Here is a 9552-nt window from a genome sequence, read left to right on the forward strand (position 1 = left end):
GTTTCCCAACGGACCTGACATTAAGTGTTTTGTTATATTTTTAGTCTTTCACAGCATGTTTGTGTTGTTGTGTTCATTCACGAAAAAGAAAAATGGCAGTGTTTTTTTCCACCTTCTGTCACGCCACTTTCCACCATGCTTTGATTACGTGCTGTAATGTAACCCGAGCGGGGTACTTGCCTAATGTATCACGATCGGGATACATTTGATTTAGTCAAGGCCATGTGACCAAGAATCAGCCAATGTTATATGAATAGTAAAGAACTGAATTATCGAGTACATTTTACAATCTTAAGGCAACTATTATCTGGAGTATAGTAATTTACAGTTATAAATGAAAATAACAATTGAATCACTCAAAAAATTTAAATGTAAAAAAGTCCTCCACTCTCTTTGTCCTACAGACCTGCATGTTCCGGAAAAGATAATACTTTTGTGTTTTCTGCCTTAAGGTGTAGTTAGGCGCGTCCAGAAGTGAGTTGGGAAGTAGGTGGTGCAGAGGGTGGCTGGGGGACTTCATTTTCGCCATATATTTGTAGCACAAGAGTACTCTTCTATCTAACCTATCTAGTTTACCTAACTGTAAGGCATGAGCATATGACTCTGCCTCGGGGTAGATTATGTTAAGCGCCCTTTTTTGCACTCGCTCTATGGCTTCGGACAGGTAAGCAGGGATGTCCTGCCAGACTGGTACAGCATACCCTAAAACTGGCCGGACTGTGCTCAGGTATATCCTCAAGATGTTGGGTTGGCTCACACTGGCTCTGCGGAGAACTCTAAGGGAGTATAACTTCTTACAAGCTTTCTTAAGAATGTAATCAACATGACAGTTCCACTTCAGGTCATTGTCCATAATAACTCCTAAGATCTTATAGGTATTGACACGTTTAATGACATTGCCGCCAATTATTATCGGGTTAATGAGACAATTAGAGTTGCGTAGGAAATTAATATGCATTTCTTTACACTTGGTTGGATTTTAGTCTCATATTATGAGCAAAGGCAAAATTGTGGATGTCTGAGGCTACTACATTAAGAAAGCTAGGGGAGTTCCTTGGAATTATTTCGAGAGCACTGGTATCATCGACGTATTTGATGCGCAGCCACCAGTCAGACAGCAGTTTGTTTGTCATCACCGTAAAGAGGATCACACCCAGTTTAGTTCCTTGGGGCACTCCTCCTTTTAGTGTTAACCAAGCTGACAGAGTTCTTCCGATTCTAACTGCTTGCTTCCGGGGTGTCAAGAACTGCCGCAATCCAAGATAAAAGGACTGGATGAACTTCAAGATCTGCCAGTTCTTGCATCAATATTGAATGATCAATTAAATCAAACCCCTTAGAAAAATCTGCGAAGAAAATCCGAGCCGACGCCTCACCACTATTAACTGCCTCGTAGATCGCTTGAAGCATATATATAAGGGCATCTGTCGTAGAATGCCCCTTGCGGGAGAACTGACAAGGGTCGATCTTACCTTCCAACTGGGGCAGGAGTCTGAAACAGATAAAGCCCTCCATAACTTTTGCCAAAGTACAGGTAAGAGATATAGGTCTTAGATTAGTTGATTAGATTAGTTGAGTGAAAGTCTAGGAATATAACAACATGTCTTATAACCTGCCTTTCGGGGGTGTCCAAAATAGAATAAAGGTGGGGGACTGCGTGCGTTATTTTGTTTGGGAAGAATTTGTTAGTCTCCAAGTCTAATCTAGTGTGTCCAAAGGTGCATGATTGCTATTTTTTGGGTGTACAAGACCATTAACTCTATGTGAGCTTTGTTTCATTCTTGGACTGTTTGCAAATTATTTTTCAACTAAAATCACTTAGCCTTTCCCACAAAAGTCATATGAATCTGCCCTGAAGTTAACTGATTTGTGGCTTACAAGTTTATTGTTTGATCTAAATAATAAATTTATTAACGGGAGCTGCGCTTATTTAGCCCCGGCTAAATCTATATTCTAGGCAATTATGGTCAATTGACAGCTATCAAAATAGGGTATCCGCTAATAATAATAATAATTTAACAATTTAGCGCGTATTTACATGTGCTGATCAATAGCGCTTTACAAACATATGTTTAAGAGAAAACAAAAACACATTACCGTGAGAATAAAATAACCTAAGTTACAAACTATAAAAATACTTCTTAAAAAGATAGGTTTTAAGTCGAGACTTAAAACTGTTAAGTGACGTTGCTTGACGAAGCTCCACAGGTAGGCCATTCCAGAGTTTCGGAGCTGCTGCTGAGAATGATTTTGCTCCCAATGTTGTAAGCATCTTTCCCTTGGGATGGTCCAATGAGAGCTTACCAGTAGACCTAAGATTATATAATGAATTCGATTTTATACTAAAAAGATCGCTAAGATAAGTTGGCGCTAGGCCATAAATACATTTGAAAGTCAAAAGTAAAATCTTATAGTCAATACGCAAAGAAACTGGCAGCCAGTGCAGCTCATAAAGCGCCAATGTAATGTGAGAAAACTTTCCGATGCCAAGAATAAGTCTTGCTGCTGCATTTTGTACACGCTGTAATTTTAGACTACGAGCAGTCTCTCTTTTTTCTGTGGTCCGTCGAGCAAAACGCGAGACACGCAAATAGCCACGCGCGTGACTGATGGAGCGAGAAGCCCTCGTTTCGCGTGTATTGCTCTCACTAAATCTGAACAAAAAGAGAGACTGCCCGCAGTCTACTGTAATTTAGCGATCTGCGCCTTTGGTAAGCCAAACAATAAACCATTACAGTAGTCAAGACGGCTGGTTATAAAAGCATGAACCAAAGTTATTAAAGAATCTCGCGACAGGTATTTCTTAATACGTCTCAAGTTATGTAAATGATAAAATGCCGCATTACAAGCCTTGTTTATATGATCAGTTATGCTTAAGTTGCTGTCAAACCACGATCCAAGGTTTTTAACACATGGGCTTGGACCGATACGATTATTGCCCACAGTAATGGAACACGAATCTAGTTTATCAAGCTGTTGTCGTGTGCCGACCAACACTGAAAAACTCCGTTTTATCACCATTGATCATCAGCCGATCTTGAATCATCCATTTCCTCACCGCGTCAATGCACTTTTTTATAGCTTGTATAGCATCAGCTTGGGCAGTTTTGCCGAGTGGTTTAAAACTCAGATACAGCTGCGTATCATCTGCGAAACAGTGAGCTTCGGGAAGATAATGTTCCACGATCTTAAACAGCTTGGACGCATATATTATGAATAGCAAAGGCCCTAAACATCAGCCTTGGGGTACCCCGCAGTTCAAGTCAAAAGGACGAGAAAGAACTCCATGTACAGAAACGCGCTAACTTCTATCAGACAAGTACGATCTAAACCAATTCAGAGCAGTCCCACGTATGCCAACCTCGTCAGATAGCCTCTCTAGAAGTATTAGATGATTAACAGTGTCAAAGGCAGCACTGAGATCCAATAAAATTAACATAGTGACATGTTGAGAGTTCATCTTGAACAAAATATCGTTCATCACCTCGATTAGTGCAGTTTCAGTGCTATGGAATCGCCTGTAAGAAGACTGAAGCGCAGGAAAAATAGCATTTGAAACCATGTGATCGTAAACTTGATTAAAAACGACTTTTTCAGTCAACTTGGCAGTACGTATTGTAAGTAACTAACAGGTCTGTAATTTTTTTACAGCAAATCCAATCCAGGTTTCTTCAAGATAGGATTAATAAGCCCACATTTCCAATCATCCGCAAATTCTCCAAAATTAAGAGACAGGTTGATCATTTTAGTACTGACTCGTAATAGCACATCAGCACAGCTGATCACCATAGGTGTTGACATCGGCTGAAACATACAGCTCTTCTTCGGAGAGCAGCCAATCAACTTACTAACTGCTTTTTCAGTTAAAGGGATAAAGCTGTCCAGTGCTATAGTTGGTAACGTTTTCACGTAGTCAAAATGGGAATCACGCAAACAATCATTAAGTCTGTCCAGTTTGACATGGATGGCGTCAATCTTTTCAACAAAGAAGGTACCCATTTCATTGGTTAAAACCAGCTTTTCACTAGTTGGTGGAAAAGGTACTTCATGACCTTGATTTAATTAGCAACCTCTTTGTTGCCAGAGTAGGTTCCTTTGATTGGAGTTATTTTACCGTAAATCCTCTATTAAGCCCCCCAGGGGGCTTATTTTTTCAAGCACTTTTGAGGGGGGAGGGGGCTTAATAGAGAGGGGGGGCTTATTTAATTTAGCGAAACGCATCACCTGTAGCAAAAATACCGTGGTATGAGACAGAGTAGACTTACGCATTGTACAATTAAAGTCACTGTCAAAAGTATTTAATTCACTTGTGGGAGCCTAAAAGTAACAAAAACAAAATTCTTATTCTTCAAAAATGTGCTTTCGGCCTCATGTTCTTCGGTAATTTTTATGAGAATGGTTACTTGTATTGATTTGTCGTACACAACTTACAAACGAAAATCTCTGGAAAACTCCTGTTATATTTACATTTTTAAATGGTGACAATTTTCCACAGAGAACTACGTCGCAAAGTTGAGAAAGTTAAGCATATGAAGTTGGAGGTCATGCGGCCAAAGACCAAAAACAATATGAACTTCCAGCCTGAATAAACCATAACTGATCAGTCCACGTTAATCGTTAATTTTTTTTGCGAAGAATAAGAATTGGGGGGGGGGGGGGGTATTAACGTTCCTCCTCTGAAAAGGGGGGTCTTATTAGAGAGGGGGGGCTTAATAGAGGGTTTACGGTAAGTATAGATTTATGGATTACTTTGCAATGGTTCCAAGTTCATTGCCTGAAGTAAATTAAAATGCACAAACAGGAGCTTAGCTTTTAACTCTGCCTAAATCTATATATTAATACCTGCACACTTATGTCCACGGCGCTACGTGCCATTTTCCCAGTTTCCCCTTCAAAAAAAGGGCTCCTAACTACCCACAATACCTTTCGGAGTTGTCGCGTACACTTTTAGTCTCTTTTCTAGAAATATTGAAGCTATATTCTTGTAGACGATGCATGTCATGTATGGGTGATAAGATTTAGCTTGATTAAGCTCGAAGCTTGATTTAGCTTAAGGAAGCTTGATTCATTGTGTGAATGTTTATTTCAGCATGCGTAAAACGCAATTTCAACTAAGGTACGTTAACTAGCTTACAGTGAGCGAATTTATGTTTTGTTTTTGCGAGAAACTCAACATCGCAAGTTCCACTTCACAAGTGGCAAGGCGATTTGTGTATGCTTGAAGCTTAATTTATTTCCTTTTTTCCTTCAGTAGATGTTTGTGCGAGTGTGCGTTGTATGTTGTCGTCCATTTTACAATTTGTGTGTCTTCTGAGCCGTGCCGTAATTTGTTTTATTCAATTTGGCTTCCAAACTCTCTGGCTATTCAATGAAGCTAATGCCTTTCTGCTATCTAAATATAGGGGTGTAATTACTTTACATTTAAATTTCGTCCTTTTTCGGTTTAGAATTATAACAGTTGGTCGTTTTTATTCGTTGTTGCAAACCTTGATCAACCTTATTATTTACCAAGAAGTCTTCGTTGCTCGAAGCAGGACTTCAGCGCTTCTAAAGTTTGATAAGAATCAGTCGAAAAAGGTTTGGTTTAGGCATCGCGTGATACGCTAATACTGCATACTGAATATCATAGCGCAACTGATTTCAACACAAGCCGTGTTAAATTTGATAAAATTCCTTTTACGATAATGGCCCAATATTCAGACCCGTTCTTATATAAAGGTACCCGTGCTGAAAAATATTTCTTTCTACCATATCACCCAAAATAAAGACGTTTTCTAGCTAAATGACATTCTTTAAAAATTTTAAAAAAACTTTATGCAAAATATGCTTTTTTAATTTTTTTGTGGCAGAATATTATGGGTTTCCTACGACAGAAATTTTTTTTTTTTCAAAAGGATATTCTTTTCCCTTTCCAATGAGCTTGATATTGAACTGTAAATAACACCAGAGATATGATTTTTTTAAGTTACATGGCAAAATACATTAAAATAATTTGTGGAAGCCAATGAGACTACCCATGGGGCGTAAGTAGACAACAAGCTTTCATTTACTTTCTCGTGTTTTTTCTTTCTAGATGCTTTTGAATTTCAGGTTTCCGAGAATCTGAACTTTTCGAGGGCAGCAAGGATAGTCAACATCCAGCAGATTGTAATCAAACCAAACATGGTACGATATGGTGCGACAAGTTTGCGTAGTATTATTTTTAAATTTGTCTGCATTCTAGTTTTTGGTATGGTGACAATGTTCTTGCTTGAACATTATAATTACATGAATTATTGGCATAAGCGCCTCGAAATGACAAACAAACGTAGCGAATACAATGCTGGCGCAGACACACCTTTTAAGAGGGAGTCTCCCTAAAACCGGTCCACTGCGTTTCGGGTCGGAAAATCAATTTCCTTTAAACTCTGCCCATGAATATATCTTAGTCCAAAAGTAATTGAAACCGCATTAGTTTTTGAAAATATTTCAAAATAAAATTTTTCGGGAGGAAAATCACTTCAGCACTCGGAGGCCAAATTTTTGCAGTGACAAAGAGTAAAAATAGCACATATTGCCGAGTTCACCACTTCAAAGTTTTGCACTTTCAACGATTTTTTTCACTTCCTAGGATTAAATTGGTCCTTAAATGATGTAAAGGACACAATTTTGGTCCTTCAAAAACAACTCGTGTCTACTAAATATTTTTTGATTTACACCCACTTTGCCGTACGCAGGAAATGACTCAAAAATGCATATTTTCATCGTAGCACTGTGCAAAATCCCCACATCTTCTAAACAAAGGGTCTTTTCAGACCAACAAAGGGAATGTCCAAAAACATAGAAACATAAAAATATGTTGTGATTTTAACGATTTATCAGCACAGCCGATCGACGAAATATGCCTATTTTCTGTTATGACTGTTTACAATACACGATGGAAGGTCTTGACTTAATGCAAAGCCCGAATAACACAATAATTCATCAAATGTATCAAGTATTTTAAACTTTTTGTGACTTTTGACACAATAGAACATCATGTAGGAAAGGAAAGCCTTTAAGCCGAACGCATTAATACTACAGGTGTACCTGTTTACAGCGCTTGATCCGATCGAGTCGTCTTCGCTGTGTACACAAAACTGATATCACATGATGGCGCCTGTCACGCATTCCTATATCTGGAATCGTTACGCCATGAAAACACTTTTTGCTAGTCTGACTAAAATTGAAAGGCAGGAAATTATCTTATCAATAGAATATTCTATTATATTTATTGCTGTTTTCGTTGACAAGCTACAATATCAAGAATCATGCATGCATAAGTGCCCAGTTCATTAACAACAGCAACTTTTTAGTTTTCCACGAACAGGCTCCTGTCCATTCAGGTTAGCGTTTATAAAACAATTGGTTGTCGCTATGAGCTTTCTCTTTGTTTTGTTTTATGCTTGTCGTTTAAGTTTGCATTTTGTATTATTTTTAATATATTTCATATTTCTGGTAGCCCATGGTATTAAACCGACGAGTACCTGTTTTCAGGTCTAATCAAGCTCCCCGACTCAGGGTGGGCCTGGGGATAGGGGTGGAGTGTGCTTGCTGGCAGGAGGTCCTCTAGACTGTTCACAGTCCTCTATTTTTCCGTAAATCGTAGGTATCAAGCACATTCTCTAACAGGTGGCCATCTTGGTTTTATAATGTACCGGGTTTAGCCTGGGGATGACTATGAAATCTACTCTTGGGGTAGCGGACCCAAGAAGGCCCGCACATCTGGACGATTTTACGGAAAGATAAGGGACAGTGAACAGTCTAGTGGCCCGCAAGCAAACATCCCCCTTGCTATTATCCTAGAACAAATACTGTATCTTTGAAATTAGGTTACCCTGCATTTAAAACTGGCGTGCTGGTTTACCTCGTTTAGCGCTTTCGATTTTGACTCCAGGGCTAAAAGCGCAGCTCTGACTCGTTAATTTACTCAAAGTTGTATCCCAGAAAAAAAAAAATTAATAAAAATCGTGTAATGCTAACCGGTGACTGCAACGAGAAATGCAAAAAAAATCAATAGGGCTTAAGAGCGAAAAAAAAAGTTTGCACGTGCAGCACATTTTTTTGTACATTTCTTTGTCATTGTTTTGCACGACTTCAACGTACGTGAAACGTCCTAGTTGCACGTTTTATGGAGAAAAAATCGTATATGTTCCTACGTTCCATTTTTGTTTCACTGCCGCTCATTTTAACCTTGCTGGCCGCTAACATTTGTCATTTTCTTATCACAGCTTTGAATTTTTTTATGTTTTTTTCTTCCGCAATGAACTTCGTCTCCTTTCTTTTTTTTCTTTTTGTTTTGTTTTGTCAGTTTCGCTCTAGCTTTTTCTCTGTTATCGGTGTCAGTGTAATGGTAGTAGGGGGAAACAGTCGAACGCACCATCACGTGATTACGAAATTTTCTCGCATTTTACAGGTTACCATTTTTTTTTCGCACGCGCGAGAGCTTCGCTAATACTCATTCTCTATTACGGAAAGTGGTTAATTATTAATAGTGCCATATTTTCAAATTCTTGTCCCGTTATTGCCGAAATGCACATATTAAGCTAGCGATTTTCCTGAAAGGCTGTCAATTCACAGTGAGCCCGCGGAAGAAAAATGAGTAATAATAGGCAGGGTACAAACTCACCGAGGTAGAGTCGTTGTCCTTCTTCTCGCGTCTTTTCCAACAATCTTTTTCACTACACAAGAGCACTCTACAACCATTTTAGTTATCTTTTGAAGAAGATCAGATTTCGAGGTTCTTGTGCCAAATGAAATCCCAAGCAAATTGCTTTTGAAAGAAAAAGAGTGATTTCTGTGAGCCATCTCGCACATACATCAGAGGACGTTTGACAGCAATTGTTTCCACCATAGCTTCGCTGCCATTTCTTTCTCCAGGTTCCTCATCGTCCGCTTAGTATGTATAGTCTTTTATTTTTTTTTCAAATGATTTTATTAGAAAAATATTGGAAAAAAATCGTTAAATTTTTACTTTTGAGCCACTCGGCTTTGGTAAACATTCGTGTGCGATCTGCGTTGCCAGCTTTCTGCCCCTCAATGGGCACCTCTTCAGGTAAAAATGGTATACAAAAGGTGGGTTGGACGATCAGGGCGGAGTCTCCCAGTATAACACTTTGTTGTATACCCCACCCCCTCCGATAGGGCGGAAAGCTAAGTTCGCTAATTAGACATATTGGTGTTGTTGTTGTTGTTGTTGTTTTGTTGCTGTTGCAGGTTAGCATCACACGATTTTCTTTTTCGCTGGAGTACAGCTTCAAGTATATCAACGAGAGCTGCGCTTTTAGCCCTGTCTAAATCTATATATTAGTGAGTTTGAAAGAAGTCGAAAGCGCTAAACGAGGTAAACCACCATGCCACTTCACAGTCCTTAAATTCTTTACTAAGTCCTTAGATTTTCCGTAAATTCGCCGGGATCAAGCACATTCTCTAACAGGTGGCTATCTTGGTTCCAAATGTACCGGGTTTAGCCTGGGGATGATAATGATACAGATACGGTATTTGTTCTAGAATAATAGCAAGGGGAGTATTTGC

The sequence above is a fragment of the Porites lutea genome, chromosome 1, assembly GCF_958299795.1.
Source record: "Porites lutea chromosome 1, jaPorLute2.1, whole genome shotgun sequence".
In the NCBI taxonomy this organism is placed as follows: domain Eukaryota; kingdom Metazoa; phylum Cnidaria; class Anthozoa; order Scleractinia; family Poritidae; genus Porites; species Porites lutea.